This window comes from Eubalaena glacialis, chromosome 12 (genome assembly GCF_028564815.1).
Source record: "Eubalaena glacialis isolate mEubGla1 chromosome 12, mEubGla1.1.hap2.+ XY, whole genome shotgun sequence".
NCBI classification, from domain to species: Eukaryota; Metazoa; Chordata; class Mammalia; order Artiodactyla; family Balaenidae; genus Eubalaena; species Eubalaena glacialis.
In genome coordinates this window covers 7159081-7176111 of record NC_083727.1, presented here as the reverse complement: position 1 = coordinate 7176111, position 17031 = coordinate 7159081, and the positions used below count along the sequence as shown (strand labels likewise).

At 45.2% G+C, this 17031-nt stretch overlaps 1 pseudogene; it reads right to left on the bottom strand.

The window, feature by feature from the left end:
- Nucleotides 1-12736: 12736 nt before the first annotated feature.
- On the bottom strand, nt 12737-12832 carry LOC133102685 (U2 spliceosomal RNA; annotated as a pseudogene).
- Nucleotides 12833-17031: the final 4199 nt, after the last annotated feature.

Below are 17031 nucleotides of genomic sequence, written 5' to 3'. Positions count from 1 at the left end.
CGTTTGTTGAATGAGTAATGGGAAACAGAAGTATTTGTGCTCTGCTGAGAGAAAACAGAGGAAGGGTCAGAGGCTTCCCTTTTTGGGTGAGGAGGACCTGAATGACTCCTCACATCGCCTCGGTCAACAGGATGTCCGAGGGTGTCTCCTTACTGCAGGAAATCCCAGAGAAAAGCAGAGGTTCAAGGTTCCAGACTGAGAGAATTATTCTTTTCCTTAAGTGAGAATATTCATCATGGAATGAAAAGGAACCAACAAAACAGGAAACTGGAACCAACGAAACATAGGAAAGAAGAACCTGGGGTCCAGAGCAGTGACGGGAAGTGAGGTGTAAGTGGATGGAAGCCCCTAGAGAAGGGGATGTTTCTTCACTCGGGACCAGCTCCCTCCCATCCTGGGGTCTGTCCTGCGCCCTGCAGGGCAGATGGATCCGGTGGTCTCTGCAGACATTGAGAAGTTGCTTTTGTAAATATTTAAACAAGAAGTAAATGTGTCTTTAGCTAAGAGAAAATGGACAGAGATACAATCTTCAAATCCCTTTGTTTTAGCTTTGAAGTAACTACAATTTTAAAATAAATGTAAGATGGATGTATAAGACTATCTATAGATTCTTGATATTTGGAAACCACTGACTTCTTAGGAAGGGAGATGCTAACTGCATTATAAATACCCAGTTTTTGTTTTCTTGGATAACCCTACTTCTGAAAGAAAACTGGAATTATGTGTGGCAGGTCAACTTTAAGTGCTGTTATACACACTAATATAACAACATGCTGTTTCAGACAGTGGAACTGTCCGACCTGGGAAATGCGCCACACACAATCTCCTTGTGCCAAGAGGGTCCTGAAGAAGTAATGTTACAAAGACAGGCATGGCTAGTCCCCATTTAGAATCGCCGAGGATGAGAAGCTCCACTAAAATTCCTCCACGTTTACATCTTTAAACGACAAAATGGCTTTCAAATTCAAACAACTCTGATGGAGACATTTATACAATAGAGTACACGCTTGCCTGTTTTCTTAACTAGAATATTCAGAACATAATTTAGCCTTTTCTTGTTGACTCACTATGAATCATCATTATGAGTCAAAGCCATAGAATTTTAGTACAAAAGCGTCTTTAGAGACCAGCCAGTTCCATTTCTTCCTTTTCGAGATGCTCAAGTGGAGGTGTGACAGGAGTTAAGTGGAAAGCAGAACCGTGCTGCCAGTTTGAAGGGACCTGGTCCAGAAGCCACGGCTTCGATTCTTGGTCCAAGGCTGTGACCGCCACACCTGCCAAGGCCTCGTGCCTTCCAGACTGGGGAGTGGGGTGATGCTCATAAGACCCTGTAGGTGCGGCAAAGGCCAGCTTCCCCTTTGCAAAATGGGCTCGGACTCAATGCATTTTGCATTTTGGAGTCTACTTTTTATATTTTTTCCCTCTTTGCATGCACCTATCGTCTGTAGTGCTGTGGGTGTGTAAATGTGGTTCTGCCTCTAAACGTTACCGTACTCTCTTCAGCTGGGGCTTCCGCTCGGCTGTAAAATATTGCAGGCGGGATCTCTCAGGGGTCTTTCTGCTGTGAGCCCTGGTCACTTTCCTGGGGACAGGGCCTCTTCCTTTCCTCTTGGCCTGCCCCCCGCTCCTCCCCTCCCCTTCCCGCTCCTATAGGATGAGGGGAAAAAGTCTTCTGTTTTCCCCTGCATGTGGGTATTCAGTCCCTGTGCTTGTTTGCTAGGGCTACCATCATAAAGCACCATAGACCTGGGGGTGGTACTTAAACAATCGAAAGCTGGAAGTCTGAGATCAAGGTGTCAGCAGGGCTGGCTTCTCCTTGGCGTGTGGATGGCCCTCTGCTCCCTGCGTCTTCACATGCTTGTCCTTCTGTGTCTGTGTCCTTATCGCCGCTTCTAAAAAGGGCACCAATCGTATTAGATCAGGGCCCACCCTCGTGATCCATTTTAACTTAATTACCTCTTTAAAGTATCTATCTTCATATATAGTCACATTCTGCGGTATTGGGGCTTAGGACTTTGTCATATGAATTTGAGGTTGGGACACAATTTAGCCCATAACAGGCCCTTTTCACTTTTAAAGTTACCATGCATCACTCTAGGGAAACAGACAGTTGTAATGGCTCCAGAATTTTATAAAATTCTTATGGCCAAGGTCCCTGAGTAATAGTTCCAGAATTACTTCTAAGATGATAATTGAAATGAAGAATGACTGATAGATTCACTCATTCCAGAAGGATCCCTTCATCGTTCCAACAAAGGCAGTGATTGACACCACAAACTTGAGCCCTGGGGATTGTTCCCCAGGCCCCGCAGGTGCGGGAGGAATGGGAAAGGCCAGATGGCAGCCTCTGGGCGGCAAAGTAGGGAGAACACAGAGAGGGCGGGAGAGGACAGAGCCCAGGCCAAACAGAAATGATGGCTCCAGAGGCTAGGATGGGGGTGGGGCTTCCTGGGGCTGGCGGTTATCACCACTGGTTCAAACCCCTTTTCAGTCTGTGCCTTTCCCCTTCACTGACAACCAGCTGAGAAAAGGCCACAGGAGAAACATGGGTCACCTGGGTGCTGGGGAGCAATTAAAAACCAACTGGGTAAGAGATACGTTCTTTGATGGGAACAAAAGTTCTTTGTAGGTACAGGGGACTCACACGTGAAATCTGGCCATAAGAGTCTATGGCATGTTCAGTGCCTGCAGCTGCTTTTCAAGTCTGGCCTGGAAACACTGAGTGCTGTCTGTCCACATTCTACCTTCATACAGAGCCCAGCCCTCAGCCTGCCTGCCTGCTTGTCCTCTTTACTGCCAGGGGAACTCTCTGTCTCCACATCCCATCTCCCACCCTCACCTCACCCCAAAACTGGCTGTTGAGGGAAACATGCATCCACTACTCCATCCAACATCCACCCAACATCCATCCAACATCCATCCGACATCCACCCACTCCTCCAACCAACATCCATTCAATATCCATCTACTCCTCCACCCAACATCCACCCAACATCCATTCACTCCACCCAACATCCATCCAACATCCATCCACTCCACCCAACATCCACCCAACATCCATCCCCTCCCCCACCCAATATCCACCCATCCATCCACTCTTCTATCCAACATCCATCTATTCCTTTGAACCCTGAACACGAACAGAGCACCAAGGGCCACTCTTATTCCTTTAAAAACCTTTTATTTTCTGAAGATGACTACTTAAGAAGCCTGATGACCAAGCTTGTCAGTGTAAACTGAGGCCTAAGAAGTGCTTGCCCACCATACGACCCAGCAATCCCACTACTGGGCATATACCCTGAGAAAACCATAATTCAGAAAGAGTCATGTACCAAAATATTCATTGCAGCTCTGTTTACAATAGCCAGGACATGGAAGCAACCTAGGTGTCCATCATCGGATGAATGGATAAAGAAGATGTGGCACATATATACAATGGAATATTACTCAGCCATAAAAAGAAATGAAATGGAGGTATTTGTAATGAGGTGGATGGAGTTAGAGTCTGTCATACAGAGTGAAGTAAGTCAGAAAGAGAAAAAGAAATACAGTATGCTAACACATATATATGGAATCTAAGGAAAAAAAAAAAAAAAAAAAGGTCATGAAGAACCTAGTGGCAAGATGGGAATAAAGACACAGACCTACTAGGGAATGGACTTGAGGATATGGGGAGGGGGAGGGGTGAGATGTGACAGGGTGAGAGAGTGGCATGGACATATATACACTACCAAATGTAAAATAGATAGCTAGTGGGAAGCAGCCACATAGCACAGGGAGATCAGCTCGGTGCTTTGTGACCACCTAGAGGGGTGGGATGGGGAGGGTGGGAGAGAGGGAGATGCAAGAGGGAAGAGATATGGGAACATATGTATATGTATAACTGATTCACTTTGTTATAAAGGAGAAGCTAACACACCATTGTAAAGCAATTATACTTCAATAAAGATGTTTAAAAAAAAAAAAAAAAAAAGAAGTGCTTGCCCAACTCAGTGTGACTAACCCACATGAATTTCAGAGAACGTGACTGTGACTGTGTTGGCTTCTCTATGACTTCCTTCTCTCAGGTCTTGTATAGGTGAAGTGTTGCTTAAGAAAGGTGTTACTTAAAAAGAAAAAAGCTGGGAAGGGGGGTGGGGAACCAGTTGATACATTTTTAGAAATCACAGTAGGAAGAAATACCAAGGAAAACATGAACTAAGAAATCAGAATGACCTCTTAGACAGGCCCTGGTCACATATGGGTTAGGAAGAGGTTTGCAATGTTAGAAAGATCTTTTGGTCCACATTAAAATACCTTTTACAAGGATCCCTGAATCTGAATTTTCACACTGGCCATTTCCTGGTGAATCGGTCTTTATTTCCACACCCAGGAACAAAGTTCCCTCTGGGAGTCAGACATTGACACTTCCCTGGGGGAACACGGGGGCCTAAGCCGATTTTCCTAAATTAATTTTACTCTTCTCTTCTCTTGCACTTTTTTTTTCTTTTTTTCTATATATATATATATTTAACATCTTTATTGGAGTATAATTGCTTTACAATGGTGTGTTAGTTTCTGCTGTATAACAAAGTAAATCAGCTATACATACACATATGTCCCCATATCTCTTCCCTCTTGCATCTCCCTCCCACCCTCCCTATCCCACCCCTCTAGGTGGTCACAAAGCACCAAGCTGATCTCCCTTATCCTGCACTTTTAACCTGCATAAAGTCATCAGTCCTTGTTCATCTTATGGCCTGTCTCTGGCGAAAATCCCATTCAGAAGAAATACAGTAATGCAAAGTAACTTAAGGCTTGACTGTTGTCTCTCTAAAGAGGCACATTCAAAACACACTCAAATTCTTCTTAAAGTCCTCTTTCCCATTCTCTTTACTCTCAAAATCTCAACAGCTCACATGGGAATTGCTTCTAATTCCCTCTCCCCTACCCCAAACCCCCAGACTCTCCAAGACTTCAGCTTGTATGGGGGTTCGTCTATCTCACCCCACTTTCCTCTGCTCTCCTCTTTCTAGATCTTCTTTTCTCCCATAAGAAGTTACGGGAGAGAAAAAGATCTCTGCGCTTAAGGTCAATCCACTTCACTTTGCTTTTCCAGTTGGCTGTTCTTTTGTGTCCTTGACCCGTGTATCCAATCGTTTCAGCCAACAACATCCAAGCTCCCCCATTACGAGCTGCCCAGCCAAGGAGGAAGAACGCTCATAGGTTATTCATTTTGTTTTTGTTCCTGTCACGTAATGTTGGTCATCAGCTCATCATCCACAGTCTGAGAGGAAAAGGATAAAAAATAAACAAATTTAAAAATCTTTTGGAAATAACCTAATAGCTTTGCACTTATCATTTTTGGAAAACCATTGTTGGTATTCAAGGTTGAAAATGTCTAAATCATAGGACTTCCCTGGTGGTCCAGTGGCAAAGACTCCGCACCCCCAATGCAGAGGGCCCGCCGGGTTTGATCCCTGGTCAGGGAACTAGATCCCACATGCCGCAACTAAAAAAAAAAAAAGATCCCGCATGCCACAACTGAAGACCCCACATGCTGCAGTGAAGACCGGCACAGATAAAGAAAGAAAGAAATAGATAAATAAATAAATAAGTAAATAATAAATAAATAAGTGCTTTAAAAAAAGAAAATGTCTAAATCATAAAAAGATTCCATTGCCTTCAGAAAGCTAGCACATTGTATGAAAAATAGAGTAAAAAAGGAAAAATAATTGATTTTATTTTTGTCATTTACTATGATTACATATGTATTAGAATTCTGTTCCAGCCAGTCAGACTATGCTTTTGTACTTGTGTGAGGGTACATCCGAAGGCATAAATACCAAAGGGATAAACTCAGACAAAGGGTGTGAAGGATGGAAGGTGAAGAGAGCGGGTTCTTACTGAACGAGCTCTGGCTCTGGTGCAGGCCGTCCAGGTTCTGTTCTCAGATGTGTCTCCCATTGGCTTATTCTCTTTAAACGCAAGAGCCCTGCTCGGACATCAGGGCCATTTCCTCTATCTTCCTTTAGGAACGCTGGGCTGTGTTTGCCAAGAGCTTTGATCACCCCATCTGGCTCCATAGAACAGAGCAGGCAGTTTTCTAGAACCGCGTAGGAGAGAGGCTCTTGCCTGTAGCTCCAGCAGGAAGACAGTGAGACAGAAGAGGTACATGTCCGCTGCCTGCTCTCACTCTGGACAGTAAGCCGTAAATTGGGGAACCAAACTGAATATCCCTTAAGTGCTTTATTTTTATAATATATATATTACATATATAATATATATGTATATATAATTTGAAGTATAGTTGATTTACAATGTTGTGTTAGTTTCAGGTGTATAGCACAGTGATTCAGTGATACATACATATGTATCTATTTTTTTTTCAGATTCTTTTCCCTTATAGGTTATTACAGAGTATTGAGTAGAGTTCCCTGTGCTATACAGTAGGTCCTTATTGGTTATCTATTTTATATATAGTAGTGTGTATTCCCCTAAATGTTTTAAAATCACAAAACAGTACTTCCATGAGCCAAGAATTAGCATTGTGAGAAGGCCTAACAGCAGTTGCTTTTTAAGAATCAGATAGGATAGATACAGGGAAGGGGGCTGGTGCATGAGTTCAGAAAGTCCAGTTAGAAGCCTCATGGTAGTGACAGTGAGCCTGGGAAGGTGGCGACCCATTCGAGAGACACCATTGAAGTTGAAATGGGAGTGTAAATAACCCATTAGAGAGGAAGGACGTTGGGAAGATATGAATGGTGGTACTGTTCAGAAAAACTCAGAGGAGAAAGGAGGCTGCCTCGTGGCCGCTCTTCTCCCCTCCCCATCTTGTGTTGATTTCATTAACATTTTAAGAAGCTCAGGCCTCTCCCAGCCCTGCAGGAGGGCTGAGCCTTGTATAGCAGCGGGAAAGAGCCCCTGAGCCTGGAGTCCGGTCAGACCTGGCTGCCCGCTGTATCCCTGTGTCCTTTTCCATCACCTTCTGTAAAGTCCTTCTGAAGAAGGACAAAGCCAGGGTGTTTGTTCCGTCTTCTTTCTGATTTATGTTCATAAACATCCTCTTTGCTTTCCTCAGTACTAAAGACCCTTTCAGGTGGTGTTCAGCCATCATTTCTGTAGCGACTGGAGACACCTGTAGCATGAAGGTCGGGCTGATAGGATAGATCAGACGCTGGATTGCTGTCGTCTTCTCTGAGGAACTCGTCTACAGCAGGGCCCCGTCTCCAGGTGCTGGGGGTCTCCATGGAGCCCTGCAGTGTTTGCTTCCCTGAGGGCACCCACTGTGGGCTGGAACCCGGCTGGACCCCCGGGTAGAGGCTGGGGCTCAGCTGGACCCAACATCGTCTGCCATGGGGCTTCCTTCTTTATACTTAACTGGGTATGGCTGGCACGGGCCCCCAAGACCTCCTCACCAAAGATTCCCAGCCTTGACTTAATAGTTTCAACATCCTTCAAGTGACTTCTGACCCTATGTTTTAAATCTAATCTTCCCCTTTTTTCCCTTTTATTAGAAAAAAAAAAATTGATCTCCAGATTGTAAGCTCCTTAAAGTTAGAGATGATAAATTTTCCTCTAAATATTTATTGTGAAAAATTTAAAAACTATAGAAAAAGTGCAAGATAAATATAGTGAACACCCCTACACTCTTCACCTAGATTCACCAATTGTTACTATTTTGCAACATTTTTCTTTCTCTCTTTATAAAGATACATATACACACATAATATATATTATACATAATATATATACACTGTAGATACATTATATATGTGCGTGTGTATGTATACACACGCACATATATACTTTTTGCCAAAACTATCTGATAGTTGTACACATCATGACACTTTAGCCCTGAATATACACCTCTTATGAACAATGGCATTCTCCTACATAATTGCAATATAATGACAATATTCAAGAATTTAACATTGCTTCAATGTTATGATCCAATACAATGTTTTTGTAGATCTTTTTTTCAGAGATGATGTAATTTTCCCCCTGAATACACTTTTACCTCTTCCTGCTTAACCAACTCAACTCAGGACCTAGCACAACATGACACACACAGAAGTCCCTAAATAAACATTAGTTGAATGAATGAAGAGATGGGTGAAAGGATGAAAAGTCCTTTCGATGTGTCTTCAGACTTCAAAAGGTGCGTGACAATACAGTTCATGAACTCCATGTGGGAATCACACGACCTTCAAGCTCTTCTCATTGATCTTGGCAGAAACCCTATACCCAACAGGATATATATTTTGCAACTGTGGCTTTTTGTCCTCAGCTGGGTGATATTTAAGTTACTGGTGGTTAGAGGAACGATCCGGAACTTGGCAAACCTGTTCAAAGTGAAACATGTCAGAATCTCTGTTAATCATCCCTCATACATCCTACAAGCACCCAGGCTCCAACATCACTTCCAACTACTGGGAATGCAAACAAGCATTGTCAAAAAGAAAGCAGGAGGAGGACAGAGCTCTGCATTGTAGGATTTCACAACTGACAGCAAAGAAGGGCACAGCTTCTGCTCTGATGGCATTCATGGTGTCAGAGGTGATCTGTCACAAAGAGGCTTTTGCGGAAATTGACAGCACATTCATTGCCATGGGGCACAGCATTCAGTGAGGCAGACTTTCCCCCCTCATATTTGAGGGAAATTGTCTACTCATATTTGGTATCAAATAGCCCCAGCAGAAAACTCTACTTAAAGAGTGCTCTTTCCACCAGAGGACGGGTCCCAGGCGTGGGGCTGTGCACACAGCAGGTGCCCCAGCCTTGGTTGTCCCCTCTCTTGCTGGCATCTATGGCCGGGTCATCCTAACTATGGTAGTAGGCAGATAGAGTTCATGATCATGCCTATTTTTCATTGGAACTTAAGGTAGCTGAACTTCAAACTCTCCCTCCATTCTGACAGTTTATAATTTTGCTTTTCCCCCCATATTTCCTATGCATCCTTTTAAGACTGTAGGCATCCCAAGTTCTATATAAAATCTCAGCAGCGAGTTATTGTTTTTTTTTTTTAAATTATTTATTTATTTATTTATGGCTGTGTTGGGTCTTCGTTTCTGTGTGAGGGCTTTCTCTAGTTGTGGCAAGCGGGGGCCACTCACTATCGCGGCCTCTCTTGTTGCGGAGCACAGGCTCCAGACGCGCAGGCTCAGTAATTGTGGCTCATGGGCCTAGTTGCTCCGTGGCATGTGGGATCTTCCCAGACCAGGGCTCGAACCCGTGTCCCCTGCATTGGCAGGCAGATTCTCAACCACTGCGCCACCAGGGAAGCCCGAGTTATTGTTAATAACATTCTATGGGCGCATCAAAGCAATTATCCTAAAGCATGCTCGAGACAAGGATAGCTGGGTTCTAATTGTATCTAATAGACTTCAGATGAATAGCACTGAACTTCAGAAGCACAAAGTTATGAAGAAAATCCTCTTTTTCATTTTGGTTTCCTTCTCTCCTAACTGATTTGTTTGAAAGACTGAAATTTGACCCTTGAGGGTGGAGGATGAGTTTGGGAATCCTTCCCCACCTCCCAGGACTCTTCCATCCTGCACCCAGTTTCCCCGTTCTTTGCTATCTACCCAGCGCCGCCCACGTGATGTGATGAAAGCTGCACTGTTTCACATCTGGAGCATCTCTTGGTGCACGGCTCAGGGACCCAAGTCCCCCTGGTCTCTTCCAGGAACGAACTGGCTCCCGGACAATTGCCTAGTGTCCAGGCAGGGGCCACTTTCTTTTCAGAGGACACTTGATGTGAAGAGATTACTGTTCATGACATCAGGGGAGGTAATCTGGCAGCCCTGGGCTGGTGTTCCAATTCTATTTGGTTTGTAAACTATAGATTTTCTTTACTGTGTGTTTCCTTTACACAGCTTGTCTTTGTCTAGATTCACAGCATTTCCTCTGACACAATCATCCTTCAAATATTACCCAAAACAGCAGTGGTGGTGGTGGGGTCGCATAGAAATACCCAAATCGTTCTATCTTATTATACTAGTGAACACTTTCCTACAGGATACAAAAGACACTGATAAGAATATTAGCGTCTGTTGTTTTGGCAGCAGGGTTACTGTTAAAATAGTGGAATTTAGGGACATATTTTGGTTATTTTATAAACTGCATTACTCTGCCTTTATCTGTGAAACCCAATGATAGATTTCTTAAAGGAAGTGATAAAACATTAGTTAGAACAATCACAATCTTGGATAAATAAAAAGGCCACCAAAAAAACCGCCGACTAGTTGGATGAAAAGAGTATTGTGTTACCCCACGGTGAAGGGACAATACGGAACTTGGATAAGAGCCAGGGAAGGGAAACTGTTGAGAGCATCAGCTGGTGTCTTTATGAAACCCAGTCTTCAGTCACACTGCACTTGGTCACCAATGTCTCCCACGTATTTGCTTTTGTGCACCTATGGGGATTTGGGGAGTCACAATGTTGGATTCTGATATATTTTTAAAAATCTGGATTAGAGCCAACTGACTGAACTTGGTTAATTGGGTGAGTAAATAATCCTGCAGCATAAACCGTTCACCTGGAATGATGCACTCGTTTTGAGGTTAAGGATGCAGGTGAGACAAATCTTTGCATCCCTATCCCTGAAGGAAGGGCTGTTCAATGAGGGGGTCCAGAACCCTCAGCTCAGCCTCCAAGGAGGCGGGTGAGGCCACTTCCTAGCTGGGCGACCTTGAGCAAATCAGTCTCTTCAAGGGTCTCTTTCTTCCTGGGTCAGATGAAGTCAACTGGTTTAGAGGGCTGGAAGAGAAAAGCAAATGAGATTGTGTCTGTGAAGTTCTTAGCACAGTGGCTGGGACACACGTGCTTGATACACGATTGCTATGAGTACTACTAACTCTAACCAGATGTTGCTGTTGTTTTAAAAGAAGAGATACACTCACAAAGGTATGTTTAGGGCTTCCCTGGTGGTGCAGCGGTTAAGAATCTGCCTGCCAATGCAAGGGACACAGGTTCGAGCCCTGGCCTGGGAAGATCCCACATGCCGCGGAGCAACTAAGCCCGTGCGCCACAACTACTGAGCCTGCGCTCTAGAGCCCGCAAGCCACAACTACTGAGCCCACATGCCACAACTACTGAAGCCTGCACGCCTAGAGCCCGTGCTCCGCAACAAGAGAAGCCACGACAATGAGAAGCCCGCACACCGCAACGAAGAGTAGCCCCGTCTCACCGCAACTAGAGAAAGACCGCACACCGCAACGAAGAGTAGCCCCGTCTCACCGCAACTAGAGAAAGACCGCACACAGCAACGAAGACCCAACGCAGCCAAAAAATAAATTTATTTAAAAAAAAAAAAAAAGGCATGTTTAGATTTTCCATTTTAAAAAAAGAACGAAAGAACCAGGGAAGGTCTCAATGTCTCCTTCCTCAAAGTGAAGATACATTTCCTTGTTCTGTGATCTCTGTGCAGTTAGAATGCAGGACAAGACTTAAGATATACAGGTATTTATTTTCCTATTCAGGGAAAAATGTACTCATTTACCCAAGTAAGTTTACCCATTCATTCAAGACATTTATTAACTCCTAGTAGGTGACAGGTATGAACATACTATTAATGAGATAATTTTTTTTTCTCAGAAAGATATTTCCTATATTTCTAATCAAGGGATTTTCTTTTAACAGTTATTTGTGTCTTGCAAATTTCCATGATACCTTCTGCTGGAAAAACCTACCTCATATTTGAAAGCAAAGGTTATGTCGCTGTACTAATTTTATGTCAAGTCCGAATTATAGCAAACCTGGTGTCTGTGAATGCCCTTAAAAGGTTTGTATGGTGGCAAATGTTATGCCAGCACTCATTCAGTTGTGAGCAATTGTCTTTTTTAAGGTGGAGAATTCTAGAATGTTTACCTTTGACCTTGGCCTTCTGTGGATTTGTGCATCTTTGTCTGCCACCCTTGGGCTTGTGTTCCTGGGCTCCGGGCTGCAAAGTGCTCTCCTTTGCATCCGAGGCTCCTGCAAAGTGCCAGGTAGACAGTGGGTTGAAGCAAAGCTGAATTAAGGAAATAAAGAAGAAGGAGAAGTGAGAAGGGAACAGAGAGATGGTGTATAAGAGGAGGAGGGTGGGCGGAGAGAATTTTACCCACGTGGTTGGCTATTGGACAAGTTGATACATTAGAGACAATACAAAATGTAGTGCATGTAAAGGATATTTCTCCTTTCATGGATTCCAGAGGGAGAAGAAGTCAAAAGGAACAGGTCAGAGATGCCCAAATCAGAAGGGGGATGGGGCGAAAGTGCGTTTGTCCAGCAAGAAGCTGGCAGGGGCCCTTCTAAGGGGCCCTTAGAAGGTGACATTGTCCAACTGGAAATAGGGGAGCGACCGAGGCATCACTGCTTACACCTGGTTCAATCTTCAGTCCAGAGAATACGGCAAAGGGGACTGAGTCACTGATGTAACCCTTAAAGTTTCCTTACGAGGGGATGGCCATTCTGGAGACCAATGGACTTCTCAATAAGTCCAATATAATCAGTTTTTCTTCCAGGGCTAAAACAAATGACTGTTTCTCAGGCTGAGGACCAGCTGAAGTAGCTGATTTGTGTTATTTGGGCTGTGTTGTTTAAAAATAATACAATAGAATCACACTCACGTGGAGGCCGGAAACAAGAACAGAAAGAGGGGCGGATTCACCGCTGCTCTCCTACACACCCACAGCTTCCGAGCGCAGGGGCAGATGTAACTGTCTGCACTGTGTATCCTTTTGTCTTGTCTTTTCATGCTTCTTAGCCAAGTGTAAAGAGTCAATTTGGTGTCAGTTAAAAGCACACATGGTATTAAACTGATAAGAACAGATACTACACTTGATCTTAGCCAAAAGGCCGAAAAAGTAAAAAAAAACAAAACAAAAAACCACGCACGGTAGAACTCCATTGTACTAGTCATCTGCTGATGACCCACCAGGAGAAGCTTGGGAGCCAAGTCTGGGCTTATGTCCAAAGAAGAACCCTTGCTCACCCCAGCTAACTGAGGTTTTATATCAACATTTCAAATGGAATGGGAGACATAACTCTTTAAGAAGGGGTACTGACAACAGGAAATTAAATTCTGTAGGTATTTGCCAAGGATGTAACATGTGATGCTCGTTTAAATAACAGAAACTGCAATCCAGTTGGTACCGGGAAAATAATGTAGAAAAACGGTCATGTGGCTGAATTTTGTGCCTGAGACATCATTTTGTACCTGGAATCGTGATTTGCTATAAAAATTCTGAAGCATCTGACAGGATGCTTTGAATTACACAAGTAATATACAGTGTCTTCTCATTTGCAGAAAACCTTAATAGCAATTAGAAACTTCCCAGATGTGACAGGGTTGAGAATCGAAAAGCTTGGGTGGGAAAGCAGAAACCCAGATTTGTTGTTTTGTTTTGGAGAAATTGAGGTTCAGTTTTAGGTGAATTCCAGCCTTCTTGACGGGGACCAGACAGTACAGCCCCTATTCGTCCGCAGGCAGTGGTGCGGGGCAAGCTTTTCCTGAATTGCCTTAAGTGTATATTTGCCATCTCTCCTGCGGCTCAGAGCCGTTCACAATTCACCCCCAGAATACCCTGGGACTTTCTCCAGAAATGGTCACTCCAGAGCACATCTTCGCACAGGAATCACACTGCTGTCAACCAGGTGATGTCACCAGACAGGAAAACAGTCTGTAGCCGTGGATCTCAGCAAAACCCTCTCCTGTGCGGACACACGGGGAATTTGAAAGGAAGACGTGTCAGTGAGATGACATCACCTCAACACACAAGACTGCAGGGACGCCGTGGGCCAGGGGGTCCTCAGGGGGGGTGGTTGCTCTCCGGGGACATTGGCAATGTCTGGAGACATCTGGGGTTGGTACCACAGGGGTGGGGGGGTGTGACAGGGAGGTGTACACTGCGGGCATCTCGGTGGCCAGAGGCCAGGGACCCTGCTGAACGTCCTGCCGTGCTCAGGCCAGCCCCGCAACTGGGAGTTATCCAGCCCCGGAGGTCAGCAGCGCTGAGGCTGCGAAACCCTGTGTCAGAGAAGAGACAAGGCGTTTCAGTTCACAGGACCGCTGTGCCCACAAGGAGTCTGTGTGAATATTTAAACACAGTCACCTTGCGAGCTGGGACGTGGCTTTAGAAAGCTGCTCCTGCCTGGCCTTGTGAGCCAGTACCTCCAATCTCACCTCAGTGCGCCCGTCCCACGTGAAGCGCCAGCTGGCAGGCACCGGAGATGTTGCCAGGGTAAATCTGCAGAGGTGGTGGCCTCCGGCTTGCGGACAGATCCATGCGTGGTGACCAAGGAGCGGAACGGGGACCGGAGCTTTTCTCCCTGTGATCTCGTGATTCCAGAAATTACTGAGCCGGGGCTGCCACGCTTGTCATTTGCTTTCAGACCATGGAACACACTTCTTTTCACAACTGTCTCGAATAGTCACGAAATCTAGTTGTATTTTCACAATACAGTGAGGAAGGTGTGACGGTGATTATTGTCTGCATTTTACAGATGAAAAACCACGAAGGAGTTAACGGACCTGCGTAAATTAAGAGTCGGGCAAGACCAGTCACAACTACTGCTGGTACAAACAGGAACGATTCGTTTGGTACTTACTGCGGGCAGACGGTGTGCTGAACACAGCGTGTATGTGTCTCATTTTATGCCCTTCCCTCCGCCCCCTCCTCACTGGGACTTGGCTGAGGGCCTGAGGTCCGGCTTCACGGCAGGGGACTGGCCCACCTGTCGTTCCATTGCTGCCCCCCACCCCGCTCCGATGCGCGTACAGGGCTCTCAGATTGCAACTAGGAAGAAGGCTCAATGAATCATAGGAAAGAACTTTTTTATTTAAATGGGATTAACACTCAAATCATAGAAATGGTTTGATCTCCATTACAATTTTTTTTTTCCAAAACATACTTTCCCATTCATTTTTACTACATCGTGTAGATACACAGCAGCCAGATAAGAGCACTGAATCCAATTCATGCATTCACTGGCTCACTCATGAGACATTAAGCGCCTGTTGTGTACCAGGGAAGGTTCTAGGCCATGGGGGGAGGCGGGGTGGTAATTAGGATTGCGGACTCTTAGCTCTTGTCTTCAGTGTGGTCACAACCTAGTGTGGGAGGTGGAGAGCCACATTACAAGACACACACACACACACAAGAGAAGTGTGACGTGCTGGGACATTTCAGAGACAGGGAAGAAAAGAGCCTGGTTGAGTCTTGACGGGGACTGTTTGCCTGGAGCCTATAGCGTGTGGGAGTGTTAGAAGGAGACGGGCCCGGAGCCACTGGAGGAGTGCGGTTCACCTTCTCCAGTGGGTGAGGTACTGTTTCGGCTTCCTCATCTGTATGGACTCTGTCAGTGATGTCTGTACCTTCCACCCACGGGTCATCCTTGTCACTCGTGGCTATTTGGTTACCAAGGTCTGCCTTCCCCCCCCCCCCCCCAAATGGCTTCCACGTAGGATGGCCTGGGGCAAATTACTTATCTCTGTGAAATCGTTTCTCCTCTTCTATAAAGTGGGAGTAATAAAAGTGGTATGTAGGGACTTCCCTGGTGGCGCAGTGGTTAAGAATCCGCCTGCCAATGCAGGGGATACGGGTTCAATCCCTGGTCGGGGAACTAAGAACCCACATGCCGCAGGGCAACTAAGCACTCGCGCCACAACTACTGAGCCCGTGTGCTCCGGAGCCCGCGAGCCACAACTAGAGAGAAACCTGCGCTCCGCAATGAAGAGCCTGTGTGCCGCAACTAAGACCCGACGCAGCCAAAAATAAATAAATGAATATTAAACAAACAAAAGCTACTATACTCCAATAAAAGTTAATTTAAAAAAGCCTCTTTAAAAAAAGTGGTATGTATATGATAGATGTGAGGATTAAATTGGACACTTAGACACAGGAACCCGGACTTTTGGGGTGTGGAGATAGCCACTCTGTTCCCAGTGGCCCCCTCTTTGCCTTCTCTCCATCCCCTCACCTCCTTTCTTTAGGCACCTAACGTCACACTGGACACCCTGGAGGCCCTCCTGGTTTGTTCCTTCTCTGCTAATCTCTCCTCTTTCCAAACATTTCTGCCACTAGTCTCTGGTAGGAACCCATTCTTTCCTCCAGGGAGTTTAAGTAAGTAAGGTTGTTGGACTAGAAATAATTTATTAACTCAATTGTTTATGAACTCATTGCTTTTCCAACTCATTAAAAGTGGCTTTAAAAACTTGATCTTAAAGTCCCGAATCAAGTGGTTTTTTCCTGCAATTGGGGAAGAACTTTTGCTATTTGCATCCATCCGTTCATTTGCACATGTGTAGGCAGAGTAATGATGTTGCCTTATTAAAGAACTCCAGCCACCCAAACTATAGAACATTAAACAATATATCTAGATCGCGTGTTTTCTTCTCAATCACAGTTAATTAAAGCCAAACTATATTTTTCGAGTTCCTCATGGGTAAAGACATGTTGTTCTCACTTCAACCATGTGGGTGTCCCCAGTTTTTACCCTGAACACCAACGGATTAGCGGAGAAAGTTAGGAGACACAAGATTTCTATTTCTTTTGAATTTGTATTGTTAAATCTGGAAATATTTTTAAAGGTAACGGCTGAACGCTGAAAAGCTGAAAATTGCTTTAATTTATAGCAGGAAACCAGGCTCACTTGAAATTTCCATGGGCTTGATGAAAGGAAAAGATCGCATTTGAATACTTATCCCTGAGACCAGAAATGGATATAAAATGCAATTAATCGATCGGCTAATTGTTCTTCCTTGTGTGAAGAGCTGCTTAGTGTTTACTGCCCCCCATGACTGTTCTGTGGAACCGAACCAAACCTGGGTCCAAAGCCTTCTGTGCTTTCCTCCCTCCCTCCTGGGCGTAGAGGAAGGTCGGGGGAGGGGGAGGGGAGCTGCCCGCTTCCCGTCAGCATCCAGCAGCCGCTCTGCTCTCCGGCTTCCCCGGGGTCTCTCCCAGGCTATCCGCGGGCCGCCTGCTCACATGGACTGTCCCTTGGGCAGGCGTAGCTCGGGCACGGTCTCTGCCCGGGTCTGCCCTGGCTTGGGCAGCAGGATGGGTTCA